This window comes from Chlorocebus sabaeus, chromosome 9 (genome assembly GCF_047675955.1).
Source record: "Chlorocebus sabaeus isolate Y175 chromosome 9, mChlSab1.0.hap1, whole genome shotgun sequence".
Taxonomy (NCBI): Eukaryota; Metazoa; Chordata; class Mammalia; order Primates; family Cercopithecidae; genus Chlorocebus; species Chlorocebus sabaeus.
The window spans coordinates 91,731,681-91,750,321 of NC_132912.1; the positions used below are offsets into that span (position 1 = coordinate 91,731,681).

Here is an 18,641-nt window from a genome sequence, read left to right on the forward strand (position 1 = left end):
CTGGCTAACCTTCTTAATTATCACTGAATTTTAAATTGTCCAGGAGAACATGAGATTATCTGGTCCAATACTGCAAACTCAAATGCCTACCATATTCTCAAATGTCAGTGAGGTGGGGGTGTATGGGAGTCGTGGGGACTGTGGAAAACTGAACAGTGTCTTCACAGTCTAAAGTGGACACTCGCTATTCAACTCCAGCTGATGGCTGCTAGAACTCGCCTTGGACCAAACATCTGATGTTACAATTTTACAGAAAATGTGAAAAGTCTGAATTTCTGTGAAATCTCCTAACTTCAACATTTGGAACCAACTTCAAACTAAGAAAAACAACACTGTTGCTTCTTAAAAATCAAGGCTGCAGGCTGCCTCCAACAATCAAACCTCCTCATTTAAAAGAAAAGAATTCAGGAAGATGAGGCTTAAGAAGGTGAAATGCCTGAGACCAAACAACTCAGTTGGTGGCTGAGCCAGGGCCAGAATTTTGGTTTCCAGAGGAAAGACTAACTAAGAAAAGCCAGTGTTTTCCCACCCCACTCTGCAGCCATTTCTCTCACTTGGAGGTAAGCTCCCAACCAAGCTCAAGAAAACCGACTCTATTTCAACCAGCAGCAGCAACCTTCACAAAATGTTTATCAATTAATAGAACCTGTCAAGCCAATAGAAACAGCTTTCAGTATTGGATCAGAATTAAAATTTAAGCTTCTACTACTTTCTAGGTGATTAACCTGGGATAAATTATTTTACTTCTCTGCCTCTCGTTCATGGAAAAAACAAAAACAAAAAATGAGTCCCTTTTATATATAGGTTGTAGCAGATGGAATAAGATCTTGTGTACCGACTGCCTAACACAGTGCCAGAACTGTAGTAAGAACACTGCATGTGATAGTAACATAACATCCAAGAGAGATTCTAATAATTCGTATTTTGCAAGTACACACAAATTGGGGGTAGAGGGAAGAACTAAGGTGCTTCATGGTGGGCGTAGCCAGTTGTGGATAAATATCAAAAAGGAATTCCTGATATGAGGTATAAGTGGGATTTTCAACCAAAACCCTATCCTTCCCCAGACTCGTGACAGTTTAACGGTCAGCTGCATCAAGGCTTGTGTACTGTGCAGTCTTCAAAGGCACCACTCCTGTCTAGCTCGGTGAAATTGATGGTGGAGCAAAAGAGACTTTAGGTGGTTCCGGTCTGGGGAGAAGACGTGCAGGATTTCAGATGCGAAAGTGGCACCCAACCGCTTCACTCTCGCTCTAGGCCAACCGCAGGGGCCCTGCTTCCTTCCACCTGCGGGCTTTTTCTGCAGAATGCGGGAAGCCGCCGCCGCCGCCGCCAGGGAGGAGGGGGCGGAGGCAGAGGCGGAGGCGGCACCCAGGGGCCGGGGCAGGGGAGGCCGGGACCATCGCAGTGACAATTTATTTTCCTGCAGCAGCGACAGCAGGGACGGCTGCTGAAGATTCGGGGTCGGCTGGCCTGCGCGTGGGTTTGCGAGGAAGCTGTTCGTCCCCTGCGCTGAGGTGTCCGACAGTGAGGAGGAGAGCGACGCACGGAGCCCGCGCGAGTGGAACCAGCAAAGCTCCATCGGTCGGCACAGGAGAAGGGGGAGGAGGCACGGCCGAGGCAAACGAGCGGACGCCTAGTCGCCGGGTGCCGGTATCACCCCGCTGCAACGCCTTCCAGAAAAGGCCACCGCGGCCCGGGTTGCAGCGGCCGGACGGATGCCAAGGCCACACGGCAGGCGCGGGGGCAGCCGTCGCAGTCGCCGTCCCACGCGCGCTGCGGACACCCAGGGTTGCTGGTGAGTAGCGGCGCGCGCGCTTGAGTGAGAGCGCGCACCGGACGGGGAAGTACGCACGGCGGGTGCGTGTGCCTCGTGGCCTGGCGCGCGCCGGCCCTTCCGCTGGCAGCGTCCGGTCCCGGGCTAGCTCTGGGGCAGGAAAAAGGCACTTTGGCGGCTGATCGCTTCCTTCCTGCCAGTCCTGCGATCGGCCGCCTCCATCGGCGCCGCCTGCATGCGCCGCTCCGCTGGGCCCTCGGGGTTAGTTTCACCTTGATAGGGAGGCAGGAAGCCCTGGCTGCTGGTGGCGGGGCGGGACTCTGGCCTGACCTATACGTGGGTGCGCCTGTTTTTCTGGTTCAGCCCTGGGTTGCAGCCCTGGAGATGATGTCGACCTTGGGAGAGACCACTGCACGGTCTCTAGCGGCGCGGTGTGGAGGAGGGAAGGGCGAGGGTTAGAAAAACGGACCTTTACCCTGGCTGAGCGGTGCCATGCCTTTCCAGATGATGTTACTTTTGTGCCGTTTATGAGCGACTAAGACATTGCGCCGCACCTGAATAACTTAAAGCCTTCACCTAAAGCCCCCAGTGAGATGCACAAAGAAATGGAATGTCTCCAAAACATATTTTTTTCAGAACTTTCTCTAAAACAACTGACGCTGCTGACACCCCCAGAGCCGAAGGTGCCATAATTGCTGAAGTTTAAAAGAAAATTTATACAAGGAATAAGTAATTCAGGAAACGGAACCCAATCTAGAGGTTTGAAAAAAAAAAAAAAAAAAAAAATCAAGTGCCTGGGAAGTGGGGTGGGGTGGCCTGCTTCCTGGAAATCTGTGTTCCGTAGTAAGTAAAAAAGACAGCTTTCAAAGTAAGCCCGTGGTGAGCACACTGCTTTCCAAACATCCTGCTCATTACTGAGAATAACATGAAGTCCTGGATTTTAAGCTATTTCCGAAGACATAGTAGATATCACTAGGATGCCGGTTTATGGTCTCATGATTTAAGGCCCTGTCAAGGTCATTAACGTAGATTTGTTCCAGCTGATAAATTGTACCTGAATGTTTGATTGTCCGTGTCAATATTTTTGAGGGTGGGTTTTGACGGTTATTTTACACAGAAATTAAGCCACCATGTTTTGTTTTTATCCCGACCTTGTTTCCATTGGAAATTTTGTGTTTTCAGGATGGATGCTACATTGTATTTCAAAAATATACTCTGCCACTGGATTATAGTGGGCATTGTGTAGCTACACTATACATATCTTTATTTTTAATACAAGTTAATGTCGCTGAGCAGTAGACTCTTTTTGTTTACCATTTGCACCGTGAGAGCTTCTCCATTCAAAGGCGTAAAATGTTATTGGAATCTACCTGGAAAATGGTGATTGTTTTCTGTTCAGAAACGCATACAGCAAATTGCCACTGAGAATCTGCTTTTGCACATACTTTGGCTGTAATTTTGTAGCAACTGGTTCTTGGGAATTTCAAGAAGAAACTTGTTTTCTTATCCCCACCTGTAAAGTAAGCACCAAAATTTAAATTATAAGGCAGATAACCTGAGTCCTTTACCCCTATCTCAACCTTCAAGGCCTGTTTCTTGGTACTCTTTCCCTGTTTCATAGGAGTCTTACGGTTTGTGGGAGGCTTGAAGGGAGTAATGAGGGACCTGTTTCCTAAGGATGTCCTCAGTAGAGAGATTTGTTTCTGGAGGAGAGAGTGTCTTTGGGGTTGGCTCCTAAGAAAGACTGATAAAAATAGTTATAAAGAATTGTTAATAATAGTTCCCTCTTCTTACTTTCAGCACATAGGACTTAATTAACACCATTTGATCATTTCCTTCCTTTAGGACCCTTCCCAGCTGTAAGAATTTACTGCTACAACCCAAGAAATGAGATTGCATTTTACAAGAAAAGAAGGCTGATAATTCTTGCCCAAAACATGATAAGTAGAAGGAATGTGAGAGAAAATAATGTAGATTCCATCCAGGAAGTGCTAGGTACTTTCCTGGTGGGCACATTTACAAATTAGAGACATTTTAATTAATCTACTGGATTTACGATTCTGTCTACTACTAACATCTTTTTCTTGACCTTATGAAAGATTTATAGATGGCTTCAACTGAAACTACAGGAAATGACTCATGGTTATCCCTGAAGATATTAGAGCCAGCTTTCCATTCCTTAGGGCTGATGCATACCAGCTCTTCGATAAATATTTGCTAAATAAATGAAAAATTTTAGAATGTCTTCCTAACCAAACTACATCACCTCTTTTGCTATTGATTTTTTAAATCCTAACTTTATATGAGTCACCAAACATTCCATCAAATTGAATCCCAGTTCATATAATCAACTAAGAAGGCCAACATCCTCGATTGAAGAAACAATAATAAAATCAAAACAAAACTCGAAAACAAAACAAAAACAAACAAAAAATACTATTGGTACCTGTTGACTTGCTTATTCCAGCTATCTGAACATGTGAACTGTCCAGTTGAACGTGTGAATGTACATTCAGAAATCCTGAGTTGACATCAGAATGTTCAACTCAGGAATAATCTGGATGTAGCTACATCTGGATGTGGCTTTTGTCAGAAATTATTTGCATTTCTAAGCAAATCAGATTAACTTCTAGTACAATCTTGCGTCTCTGCATGTCAAGTGGACAGGCCAATTTAACATTTGGCAGATTGCTGAGTCTTCGAAACACATGTTGTTTGATTCTCTAACTTTTAAATTAAATCCATATTATTTTTTCCATTGATGTGGTTGGCTTAGAGACATTAAATTAGACTGGTGGTTACTTAGTAACTTGTGTTTGGTGGTTACTTAGTAACTTGTGTTTATTAAAAGAAGCCCGTTGATATAAACACCAGTACTTCTTATGTCTTGATTTGCTCTAGTTAACCTTTCAAGGTACTGTTTTGGAAATGGGTCCATTGTCTTGAATATTAAGGATGTTATGACTCCTTTTTTTTGTTTGTTTTAATTCTGACTTTCCATCTCCCATCATTAGAAAGTCTCCCAGTTATTCAGGTTCTAGTTTCAGGATGACGGATTAGAAAGCTATCTGAAATTTACCTGGATATTAACTTTCTAGTGGATAATAATAATGCAAATCTTATTCTTGAAATTCGTCCTTTTATATCCTTCTCTGATCAAGCTTGTTTCATTCTGAACAAAAGTAAAATAAGATTCTCAATTTATTTTTTAAAATTGGGCTGTGTCCAAAGATAAATACATAAAAGTAAAATATTATGTATAATAAAAAACTGCTTATCACTGTTTTGAAGTAGCACAAACACTGCTATTCTCTGCATAATGAAACATGGCCATTCCTATCAAGTATTTATTTGATAAGTAGGCTCTTGAGCACTTGAACAGGAGTTAAAAGCAGGTTTCCTCCATGTCGTATTAAGGCCCTTGAAAGCTGGGGGAGGAATTTTGATTTGAGGTGGTAGCCAATAGTAGGTTCCTTGAAAGGGAGCAGGTGCGAAAAGCATCTTGTCAGAAGAACTCTTTGGCAGTTGGGTGGAGAGTGGATTAGTATTAGCGAGTGGAGGCGACAATCCAGTGTCTGATGGTGACAGCCTGATCTCAGATCCCATTGCGATGGAGAAAAGAAAACCTCAGGCAAATACCAGGATTCTTTGTTTTATGTGAAAGAGATCGAAAACCTGTGGCACAAGTGTGATCACTAATACCTTCCACACCCACAGGGACATCACCAGTGGATTACAGCATTCTTTCCTGTGGAGCCCTGGTGTAACCTCAGAATCTTGCAAACATTTGACAAATATTTATTAATAGCTGTTCGTTATTGAAGATGTGTTATATGCCAGGCACTGTACTGCTTTAACACAAGTTTATCTCAATGGTGATGGAGTGGTGGGAAACAGGATTTTTTCCCCCTACTTTCTAGTTGTGTATCCTTGGACAAGTTACTGACTTCTGTGAGTCTCAGTTTCCTTGCTTTTCAATTGAAACATTAGTTTCTATCTCAGAAGGTTTTAGGGAGGGTTAAATAAATAGCTGTAAATACAAAGTGTTTAGAACAATGTCTGGCACAAAATTAAGTGCTATATGTGTTCATTGTTATTCTTGTTATTATTTTTTAAACAACCTTATGCCTAAGTACCATTTTGCAGATTTAAAAAATGGATGTACAGAGGAGCTATGTGAATTGCTCAGCATCATAGGCTGGTAAATGGTAGAGCTGGCCATAAAACCCAGGCAATATGAGTCCAACACCTCTTGTCCTATCTTGTATGGATCCCTGTCTCCTATACTGCATACTGGGTGCTGGGGATACTGATTGGAGCAAGAAAAGTAGGGGCTTGTCCTCATGGAGCTTCAGTGTTCCAATCCTCTCCAATGTAGATCTGTCATGTCCAATGTAGAATTAGTAGCCGGATTATAACTGTTTTTCCTTGATGTTTTGGTATTTTGTAGGTAATGTTTTTATTAAATTCTTTATTAAGAAGTGCTCCAATTTGTGTTTTCATATATGCTTTAAAAATGGATTATTTTCTGGATCTTTACCCTAACACAGTTGGCATATACAATACTCATGTCTCTCCTTATACTCAAGGCTTCTTATGTCTCCCTTATATAATGTATCAGATTCTGGGGCAGGTTTCAGTATTCTGAAAAACTTATATGCCATCCATTTACCTCCACACACCCAGAGTCTCAGATATCTCCCATTGTAAGCTGTGGTGGAGTGAAAATGACATTTCTAACCATCTTTTAATTCAGCGTATTCAGAATATTTTATAGAGTAATGGCAAAGCAAGTTTTAGTTGTTCTTTGACTTGTTGAAGTAATTATGTCTGATTATAAGAAGCCAGATTTTATTTATAGGTGGGAAGACTCCTGTGGCAGTGAAGACTAAGCAATTCTTAACTCCTTCAGAGCTTTAGGATGGAATCTGCCATCACTGATTCCCGTATTTTGACTTTATTGCATTAATTCTTATAAACATTTGTTCTTATAACTCTCAGAAATCTATAGCTAGTATTGTTTTCACCTAAGTAGGTGAAACTTTTTCTTGGTCTTGTATAAAGTTGAATTTGCCTCCAGCAAAGAATCATTGAGTATAAGGGGAGATATATGTGCTGTGTATGCCAACAGTGTTAGGCAAAACAAAAACAAAATAATCAATTTTTTAAAGCATATGTGAAAACGCAAATTGGAGCACTTTTTAATAAAGAACTTAATAAAAGCATTGCTTATAAAATACCAAAATGTCAAGGAAAACTAGCAATCATCTGGGTACTAATTTTACATTGAAGATGATAGATTTACTTTGAGATTTACTTTGGAGATGGTTGGAACCCTGTAGTGCCATGAGGGCAAGCCCCCACTTTTCTTGCTCCAGTTGCTATCCTCGGTACCCAGCATGCAAGTATAAAACACTAATAATTTTGTTGATGGAGATTTTGAAATCTCACTGTTAAAAATATACTCTGCATCCTTTAATTTACCTTTTTGTGTAAATTACACATTATATTATTTGGCAAAAGTTCAATTCTTTTTAAAGAAACATTTTAAATTTCATGAGTCTAAATCTGATTAAAGATGAAAGAACTTGAGATTTGGTGAATTTGGCTCTTTGTTTTTTAAACTGTTGCGATACTTAGGTTTCAGTGGCATCACAGTAACTGAACCAGATTCAGCAAAAGCTCATGCGAGAGATAACTGTTAAGAGGCCCATCAGGAATTATTCATTTTAATTGTGTGATTTGATGCTTCTCTGGGTTAATTTAGAAACAGGAAGCCAGTGATGACTCATTTTTAACCCTTTCTAGCTCCCTGTGAACCCTGCCTGCCTGTTTTGCATTTGCCTATGTTCAGAGACAGGCTCAGGTGCAGGTTCACTTTGAGAGTGTTACATTTCAAACTTGCCTGGCTAGTGCACTCATCAGCTATGCACCTTTAATTAAAAGTGTAGGAAAAACTATAGCCAGGAATGATAATTATGGCTAAATTTGGTTTATCTAAGGCCCCTGTGATTCTATTTATCCTGTCACTACAACTATCATTTAACACTAGAAATACAAAGAAGTCATTCTGCCTTTGGGCCCATGCTTCGGTCTTCTGGTGGGTTGACTCTGGCTTTTTTCCCAATCTGTTCTGTCCTTGAAAGGTTGGTTTATAAATTGTTCCACAAGATAAGTTTTCTTTAACTATAGGAACAAATGGACATGGTGGGTGGAACGAGATTGGGAAAGAGAGGCCTGAAATATGCCCTTCCTATGCTAATATTCCTGTTAACCTGGGCAAAGAAACTGCTTACTTAATCTATAAAGTAAGCTAAATAAATAAATTAATAAATAAGATGAAACTCACTCAAAATCATTGGTGGGTGTAGAACTTTTCAATTCATGAAAAATTCAATAAATTAAAATGTGGATCTTGAAAGAAATATAACTATCATATTCTTATGGCACACTTAGTTATTTTTCTTTTGTCAAATATAATATTATTGAATAACTTAGGTAACTAGGGCAGTGATTCTCAAACTAGGCTCAAAATAAGAAAATGTCCCCCATCCTACCCCTAGAGATGATTATTCAAAAGATTTGGGTAGAGCCTGGCAGCCTTCCTTTTTATCTTTTTAAAACAAAGGTCTTGCTCTGTCACCCAGGCAGGAACGCAATGGTGTGATCATAGCTCACTGCAGCCTTGACCTCATGGGTTCAAGTGATCCTCCCACCTCAGCCTTCTAAGTAGCTGGGACTACAGGTGTGTGCTGCCACACCTAGCTATTTTTTTAAAATATTTGTTTTGTAGAGATGAGGTTTCAGCCTGTGTTGCCCAGGCTGATCTTGAATTTCTGGGCTCAAGTGATCTTTCCACCTTAACCATTCAGAGTACTGGGACCACAGGCGTGAACCACCACGCCCAGCAGCCTTCCTTTTAGCAATCTTCTCAGGAGATTCTAATGCAGGTGCTCAGTAAACCACCCTTTTGAGAAGAATCTACTTAAGAGCTAAATCTAATCTTATATTCAAATTCTTTCTTCTACTTTTATGTTTTGAGCATTTGTTCCTCCTGATTTCGATAGACATTTTCATGTAATAACATATATGTCAGTGCTGCCTTGGAGTTCTCATGAAGGTACGATATATTGCCTTTCCTAGTCTTGATATGATCTATCTTTTGATGGGTGGAATCAAGATACCACAGGGTTGGTGGGAATTTTTAGAGATAATGTACGTTCTTCTGAGTGGCAGATACTTGGATAGGGCAGAGATGGTTCTGATCAAAGGAATGTAAGAGAAGACATATTCTTACATGAGTACTGGAAGACACAGAGGAAGGGAAAGGCTCAGATAACAGAGGCCACTGAAGGGCTGACGAGGGTTTAGACCTCTTCTGGCAGGCACTGGGTTGCTGCAGTGCAGTTTTTGAGCGGGGGACTAACTGGATGCAAACAAGTGCACACCTGAGCTAGAGACACACAGTACCTGGTCCAGAAACAGAGGATCAAGGAACAGGTGGGTGAAGCAGGCTGGTTTGTCACCATAAAGGCAGAAAGAAACAAGGGTGAGGACTTGGGGCCCAGAATTTGGTAGGACTGACTTTCAAGGGTTTATGCAGTAGGGTTCTCCAACTCTGTATTCCTGAAGGTCTATAGCTTTTTGGTAAATTGCTTTTTTCTGCTATTGATGTTATGGTGTGTACATGAAGACCACCCAGCTCAGCCTCACGCCAGGATTTAGGAAGTCCTTGAATAATTGCTACAATTACCAGTACCTTAATATTGTGAGGCAAGGAAACCTCAATTATTCTTAACTTTGGACCAGAGAAATAGACTCAGAGTGTTAAGTAATTTACCAGAATTTACACATGTAGAAATTGGCAGGGCTAGGATTCAAATTCAGGGCAACCTATTCAAAACTTGTAGGTTTTTAAAAAAGTATAATTTGATTACAAAGTGATACATACTTATAACAAATTGTATAGCAATGAACAAATAAAAAGTGAAAGTCCCTCATAATCCCACCCTTGAGAGAACAGCTGAGAAAAATTCAGTAAATGTTGTTCCATACTTGTTTCTTGAAAAATTCCAGTATACGTAATGAATACATGTGCATTCATATTATAAGGATGGAGCTATGTTTTATATGTTATTTCATAGCTAGCTGTTTTCACTTAATGCTGTAACTTGGATGATATCCTGGTTCAGTACAAACAGATGTAAGTCATTTCTAACAGCTTCATATGCTATAGAGGTTATTTATTTTAAATATTCCTCTTTTGATGGCTATTTATTTTTATTTCCAAAATTTTAATATTTTAAAACCATGCTGCAGTGTGTGTGTATTTAAATGGTCAGGGAAATCTATGGGGAGATCTTAGAATTGGAATTGCTTAGTCAACATGAGTGCGTATTATTTTAAAACTTGACAATTTTTTCAATCCTCATCCATACTGAGTTGGACAAATCATGTAAATTTTATCAATCGACTACATTAAATACCTGGCTTAAATTCAGTTTCTTAATTACTAGTGAATTTAGATGTTTATTTCTTGTGACTTAACTGTTTATATTTCTCTTATTACTTGCTAATGTCACTTGCCCATTTTTACTCAACTCTTTCTTACTGTTATGCAAATGATTCCTGTAGAGATAATAGATATTATAGCTGTCAGTGGTGCAAACTTTTTTATTCTTGTTGAAAAGATTTTTAAAAGTACTATTCAAGCATTTACAAAATATTTTATTTTAAAATAATTTTAGACTTTCAAAAGATTTTGGAAATAGTACACAAAGCTTTTATACAACCTTTACCCATATTCCTCAAATATTAACACCTTGCAAAACCACAGTAGTTGTCAAAACCAGTAAATTAACACTGATACAGTACTATTGTCTAATCTGCAGATCTTATTCCAATTTCACTGAAATCCTTCTGGGCAAGGATCCTATCGGGGATCATACATTGAATTCATTTGTTATGCCTCCTTAGTCTCTTTTAATCTGCAACAGTTCCTAAGTCTTTCTGTCTTTTGTGATCTTGACACTTTTTAAGAGCACTGGCTGATTATTTCATAGAAAATACCTTGATTTGGGTTTATTTGATGTTTCTTCACGAGTATGTAATCAAGAGAGTGACCTAGTCTGATGATGGTCAAAAATAACTTGCCTGAAAAAGAGATGCTTAAGCTAACGCTGGAAAGATGGGTAGAAAGTGGAAGTGTGAACTGAGGATGGAGTGCCTTTGCATTGACTTTGCATAGTGCATCTCAGCAACTGAAAGAAGTCAGTGGAGGAAGTGGTGTGAAAGAAGGCTCTAAGGAGGCAGTCTGGTCAGACCCAGCTTTTTGGGATTCATTAAGGATATAGGATATTAACAGCAATAGAACATCATTCAAGGGATTTAAGCAAAGGAATGGCAATATCTGAATCAGGTTTTTTAAAGATCACCACAGGTAGTTTCTTCACCAGGTAGAATTAATCGAAGGGGAGCAAGACAGAAACAAATACAACAATTAGAAGGCAATTCTAGCAGTGCAGGCAGAGAAAGGGTGGGGTGTACATTAAAGAGCCTCCCTGCAAAGATGGTGAAAACCTGCAGTTTTGAGAGATGCTTTGGAAGGTGAATCTGAATCTGCACATGCAGATGGTAGATTGGATGTGGGGTTAAGGGAAAAGGTAGGTGCAGGATTGCTAATATCAGAGTTTGCCAGATTTTGTGTAAGTGACTTGATGTTGGTACCATCCATGGAGATGAAAGAGACAATTCTTCACCTTCTGATAGTGAAGTCAGAAGCATCACCATCTCCAATTCTTTTAGATGTCAACATTTCCAATATCTTTGCTTATTTATACTCCTGTATCTCGTTACAGCCACTTAGCTTCCAAGTTCTATGGTTTTTCCTCAGAATCTTCCCCAATAACTGTTTGTCCTTCTCCATTTCTTTCATTGCTCTTCAGTTTGGACAAGGGTTTCCTCATTCCAGTGTTGCATACTTGCTTCCTCTCTGGGCTACCAGTTCCTCTCTTCTCTGTAACTTTATCCATCGCTTCCAGAGTATTTGCATTTAATAATTATGTACTAAGTGCCTCGTTAGGGCAGATCACCTTGTTGGGAAGAGTTGGGAATTAAGTAAGTTAAGTATATTTTAGATAAGTGGAGTCAATTCCCAGTTATAATTGAGGCAGAAGGAAAAAGGCCATTCTGCCTAGCGGCCAAGAAAGGTCCATATTCTTCTTTCACTCCTTACATAAAAATAAATTCCACATGGATCAAATATATTTATCCAAAAATGGCTAACCACAGAAGTACCAGAAGAGAAGATTGGTGGACATATTTATTTGAAGACCTTTTAAAGAATGTTGAGAAACCTAGATACCATAAAGAAAATAGGTCCACTTGAAAGCTTAAATTTTAAAAATTCTATGTAAAAATTAAACAACTTTCAAGCAAGAATGTCAACTGAACTAGTAATTATAGAAGGAATAATGGAAATCGAAAAATGGCCACTTTCAAACACCACAATAATTGTCTCGGGGAAAAAAATCTTTGGATGCTAAAATTAGTGGGCAATGGTATATTTGCATAGTCTCCCTACAAGATACTTTTCAAGTGTAAAGAGAAAAATAGTATCGGGGAGAACCTGATAGATATAACTTAAACAAATATCAAGATTAACATCATTAATAATTGAACAAATCAATAACATATGTCTCCTGATACATTATGAAGGATACACCATCACTTACAAGGCATTTTTGCCAAAAAATGCATAACTCTCATTGTTTTCTGTATTTCATCTTTGTCACAGTTACTACAATCTTTATTAGATAATTGTGTACATAATTGTTTGTTATTTTTACACCTTTCTGCCCCATTCCTGGCCCCTAGCAGAATGTAAGATCCATAAAAGCACAAAGTAGGGGCTTTCTAAGTAACATTGAATAAATGAATGAATGAATAAATTTATTTGGAGCTATCAATATTTACAGGAAAGATCTATCTAGCCTTGGACTGTATCAAATGAAAAATCACAGTTGGGTATCCTGGTGGAAACGGATGGAGGACATTTGAAGGTACAATGCTAAAGCTCAAATTAAGCCGAAGCCACAAAAAAAAAAAAAAAAAAAAAGTGTCTTGTAGAATAAAGATGTATCAAGAGAAACAGATGGAATATTAATATTTGAGATGCAGGGTGAGGGAGGAGAAAGGAAACACCTCCACTTCAGAGAGGCCAAGGCAGGAGTTGATTTTAAATAGGGAATGTTCAGCAGCTCAGGGCCAGGTGCCTCGTGGGGGTTTGTAACTGTTTAATGCAGTGAGTCTCAAGTTTTAGTGTGCATAAACACGTCCTGGGCTGCTTGACAAAAACTAGAGGTCCCTGGGGCACCCTTCCCAGAAATTTTGATTCAGTGGGGCCTAGAAATCTGTGGGGTTTGTGTGTGTGTCTGTGTGTGTGGCCAGCACACCTCTCCTCCACCAAGTCATTGTAATGCAGGCAGGTTATCCAGGAACCACTCCCAGAGGGAACATGGCATCAAAATCAGGGGGATGTCAGTTCTAGGGTAGGAAGGTAGGAAGTGGATGAGTGGTGAGCAAATAGGAACAGCAGATGACCACTTGCTAACAACTTTGCCAGAATAAGGAGCTCTTCAAGAAAACTCTTTAAAATGGATTGCCAGGGAAAGTTAAGAAGGAAACTGTCTTTTCTGCTTCTGCCTACTGCATTGAAGAGATTGTCCAGGGCACAACCAAACATGAATACAACCTCCATTGGGACATGTTAAACAGTTAAGATTCTTATGGTTGGAGAACAGTGGAGAAGCAGTGAATGAGAAGTACTTCAGGATAGCCCTCTTTTGCTTTTGAATAATAGTGCTGGACTCAGTTCATTTTGTTGAACTACTGTCCTTAAGAAAGTTATGAAAATTAAATAAAATTGATTAATAATGTCCAAGGACTAACTCCATTTCTGAGCTTTCACGCAACTGGCAGGCAGGAAAATGATGCTATTTAAAACATTTATTTATGACTCATTATACTTCATTGAACTAAGTATTTTTTGGATAGTATTTTCTTAAAAGCAAATTGCAATAAAAAAGGAAGTATATTAAAATATACATTAAAGTTTAGTGCCTTATGGGTAGCTTATCTTTAGAAATGCATTATTTCCAGGAATTTTAAGTATTTTAACAGGAGGAGAGCACAGTTAGCAAGTTCATATGAATTTATGGTGAAAAAATACTTGTGTACAAATGTGAATCTCTCTCCGGCACCTCAAATTCATTTGCCAAGTGTTTTGTAATGCATATTAATTGAATCATCACATTTAGAAAAGAATCTAAAATGAGTACATTGATGAGCATATGAAATGCCTTTCATATACCACAAAAATTTAGAATTTATATTAAAAACAAGCAAATATTTTGAATTGGACTGTATCTAGATAGAATAATTATGGATTTGAATTTCTTAACTACATATACCATGTAGTCAGTCCACAGACACGAAATCATTCTGCCGATGAAAAAAGTGAAGGGGGCTGGGCACAGTGGCTCACAACTGTAATCCCAGCACTTTGGGAGGCTGAGGCGGGTGGATCACCTGAGGTCAGGAGTTCGAGACCAGCCTGACCAACATAGTGAAACCCCGTCTCTACTGAAAATACAAAATTAGCCAGGCATGGTAGCCCATGCCTGTAATCCCAGCTACTCGGGAAGCTGAAAGAGAGAAATCGCTTGAACCTAGGAAGTGGAGATTGCAGTGAGCTGAGATTGCACCATTGCTCTCCAGCCTGGACAACAGGAGTGAAACTCCCTCTCCAAAAAAAAAAAAAAAAAAAGTGAAGGGAATGAATTTCCTTTTATTTCTTTGGCAGGGAGGAGATTATGAATCAGATATTTGTAATGCTGAACTGAAATCTTCATTTCCACAGTAAATTTTGTCATTCTTGTCCAAGGCCCAAGGATGTGACCTTCTCTTGGATTTTCCCGATTACTATGAGAGGCCAGTCGTTAGTGTTGCTGTATGACTGTGAGTATGAGCTCTGAACTCCTGTGCCTCTGGAGTCCCTGCTCTGTCATTTGCTTGAGTTACTTATCTCTTCTAGGCTTTAGTTTTCTTATCTGTAAAATGGAAATCATGGTCGTAATCATTTGTTGAGTGTTTACTGTCACCAAGCATTGTGCTATATGTTTTACAAGCATTATCTCACTTCACCTTCTCAGTACCTCTATTCATTAGATACAATTATCAACCTCCTTTGCAGTTTGAGAAGCTGCAATTCTGCAGTTAGTGGTTCCTGGAGCCAGAATTTGAATTCAGATGTTCTAACCCTGGAGACTACGTGTGTAATCCCAAGGCTCAACTGCCTCCTATTGGAAAAGGCTAACTGAGATCATGTGTGTTCATGCATCCATTAGCCAGGGAAGGAAAGCATTCTGTTAATGGTACCTGTTATTATTATATAGCCTCATTTTTTGTTTGTTTGTTTGTTTTTGCTATCTTTTTCTATTGAAGGCGACATAGTACCTTACCTGCTCAGAATTCAGCTCGCTCTTACCTAGAAGACAGTCTAGGAAAAAAACAAGTAAGATAAAAGGCTTTTTGAGCAGCAAAATTAGAAATCATGTAGCACATTCACTCTAACCAGCAGGTAGTTCACACAGAAGATCTCTCCTGATGCATACCCAGTCTACACTTTAATTCATAAATAGTCTCAAATAATTTTATCAGTGAGAGAAAATAGATTAAAGGAGGAAAAAGACCGAAGTCAAGAAGTTTAGTAAATAAGTTGCCTTTTAATTGATTTTTTTCTAAATGAATGACAGATTAAACGGAGCAAATTAGAAATGGAGGGAAGCATTGTTATTGGCAGGTACATGAAATAAAATGTTGAATTATCAAGAAAAGGTTAATGTTTCTATATTAAGGAGTAAATAATATATCTTAGAACTGTTTCCCTTCAAAAATATTTAAATCTCACAATATTTTATTATTATTGTTTACTATTTTACTATTCAGAATCACCTCTTTTGTTATGGGATTCATATAGCTAAAGATTTTCTTGTATTTCCAGAGGAATCCTATACTAATTAGGGAGCATATTACAGAATCCTAAGTGTCTTATGTAATGGCATTTTAAATCTTATATAATAACACTTTAGAAGAGAATGGTTGCAGGGTAAGATCAGCAGCCCAGCCATGTGAGCAAGGAACCAGGCTCATTCCACCCTTGGGCTCTGCCATCCTCCAGACACTGGCTGTCCTTGGGCTTGACCCTTCTAGGTTGCAAAATGGCTGCTGCCTTTTAAGACTTATGTGAAGTCACATGTTCAGCTGATGAAAAGGCATATATTCCCTAGGCTGTCTCTTTGCATTAAAGATGGAAATTTCTCACAGAATCCTCCCAACAGATTTCCCCTCAGGTCTCATTGTCCGATATTTGGTCACCTGCCAACCAGCCAAGTCCTGACTACAAGGGAGACTGAGAAAGTGACTATCTCTAGTGGGACTGGGCCCTGCTGGTGAGGAAGTAGTAGTGGTGGCTAGGGGATAGATAATTGTTGTCAAAAGCTCATTGCAACGAAGCAAGTAGTTACACATCAACCAACCATCTGATATCTGTAATAGAAGTCAACTTTTAGCGGAGGTCATTAACCTCACCTCTCCAACATTTGCTGTGAGAAAGAATCTGATTTTCTTTGAGTTTCTTCCTGCAAGCTGGGAACTATAATGAAACTTTTATATATTACCTCATTTAAACTTTAGTTGAATTCTTCTGGAAAGCTGTTGTTAGCCCTATTTAATAGATGAAGCTAAGGTGCACAAAAAGGTTAAATAAGCTGCTGTAACACTCCCAACTAGTGATAGAAACTGGATCCTCCTAAAGTAGTATATAGTCCCCAAACCTGAGCTCTTCATGCTAAGGGCACTGAACCACTTCATCTTGGTGGCTGGATAAAAAGTTTGTATTACGCTATGCAAAATAATTATTTTGTGGCCCAGTGTGTGACTTGCTTGCCCTCAGAGTAGCCTAGATCTACCTCCAAGTAATTTAACACATACATCAGGAGTGGTTTATTTAATCATCTTTCCTGTAACAACTGCATTCTTGCTCATTGATCTGATAGAAACCATTCTGTTGTGACTGGTATATTTAATGTGGAATATACCTCTAAAAGTAACAGACAAGCACCTGGCACCTAGTAAATGATCATATATAGTACTTACAATTATGGGGAAAAAATCCAATAAAAGCTATTTCTAATATTATGATTGTTTCATTTTTATCTTATCAATATTTTAGTACAGATAATGTATCATCTAGGTCACAGCATATTGCTGATTGCAGATACTACAGAAGATAAGTGTAAAAACAAATCAATGTAATCTTTGCTTTGATGTCTGAATTTTTAAAATCCTTCAAAAGGGAAATGAAGTGTGGGCCTAGATTTATTTATTTTTCCTGAAGTAGGGCTCAACCTGTAAGACTGTGACTCGGGAGATCCTTCTTTGTGTCTCTGTCATTTAAGACCTGGGAATGACCCTTTACCTCCCTTTATCTAAATCAGATTAGGTCATTGAAACCTATAGGCTCAGTTACAATAATTTTCTTTATCTATCTCCAGCTGAGTAAATTGCACCATATTCTTCCTGGAAAACATGACCACTAACCCAGTGGCTGTTGGTTTGGCAATTAGAAATGAGACTCCAGGAGGAGGTATAAGGTACTCTGTCCTCTCTTAACTGCCATTGGGCCACGTCTCCTTATCCAGGTCACTAGGGCACTCAAGCCAAAAGAAGTGCCTGGGAGAAAATGGCACATTTGGGTGATGGTCTCACTGGCTCTTTACTGTATGCTGAGTCTCTTAGGAGACCGTTCGCTGCCTGATAGTCACCTCCTTTCTGAATTCTGGAAAATATTTCTCTGTGGATGAAAATGGGTCAGGATTCTGAACTTTGCCCCCTCCCCCCCACACACACACCCTATTTTAAGAAAAAAGAAAAAGGAAGGAAGGAAGGAAGGGAGGGAGGGAGGAAGAAGTTAAGGAAATTAAGGCTGAAAAATATCACAAAATAAGCACCATGCTAGGTCAGATATTTTCCTCTGTTCATTCTTGCATTGTTTGCTGCTAGTTTTAAAGGGCAGAATTGTTGAGACTCTTCCATGTTTCCTTGGGGGACTTCAGACTTGGAGACGTTGCAGGGACACAAAAGCCAAGAGGATTTTGCTATGGTTATATAGAGAGTAAACTGTTACAAGCTCAGAGCTGTGAAATATCAATTTGGAGAGGATACCTGCCCCCTCCCAGGCCACTCATGAATGAGAATGCATTTTTGCGACATCCCCTCTGGGCACAGTCGACTGCTCAGTTGGTTCTGGGAGCTACTTGTTAGCTGAATCTCTGGGACAGAAGTTGGCCTCATGTGCTCACTGTGAATATGTAGGATTCTGACATCGTGATTCCCCTCATTCTTGTGAGTCAGGATTAACAGAAATCAGATACTCCCCTATTCCTCTATAAAAGGACAGATTAAAGAAAAAAAATGATGATGTCTTTGGAGGTTATGGTCAGGAAAAGGAGCTAGCAATAAAAGCAAGAAGGCAAGAGCTCTGAAGCAAGAACTCTCAAGAGGTATCTTACAGGTTAAATAGATCACAAGGCTGCAGGTCAGATCTTCAGATGTTATCAAGCCACAAGAATGTGAGGTAGAAGTTAGGGAGTAGGCTGAGATTAAAACAGGCATTTCTGATTAATGTTTTCCATTAGTTCTAAGCCACGCTGAAAGCAGTAAAGTGGGGCTGTGACAAGCCCCCTGGCGAATGAGGAAAGTCAACCTTGGAGGGGGCTCAGTAAAGGATATTTAGCAAGCAAAT

General features: G+C 39.6%; 1 protein-coding gene across 6 annotated transcripts in view; it reads left to right on the plus strand.

The window, feature by feature from the left end:
• The first annotated feature begins 1,688 nt into the window (after nt 1-1,688).
• Nucleotides 1,689-18,641, plus strand: part of LOC103216223 (AMSH-like protease) — a 139,932-nt gene continuing 122,979 nt past the window's right edge. For 2 of the 6 annotated variants that reach the window (XM_038009235.2, XM_007963489.3), the window contains exon 1: nt 1,689-1,798. The gene's annotated coding sequence lies outside the window, so the exon portion shown is untranslated. Of the gene's footprint in view, nt 1,799-1,943; nt 2,039-2,413; nt 2,537-18,641 lie in introns of those variants that run through there. The other 4 variants (XM_038009236.2, XM_073019164.1, XM_038009239.2 and 1 more) reach the window with 3 other exon arrangements.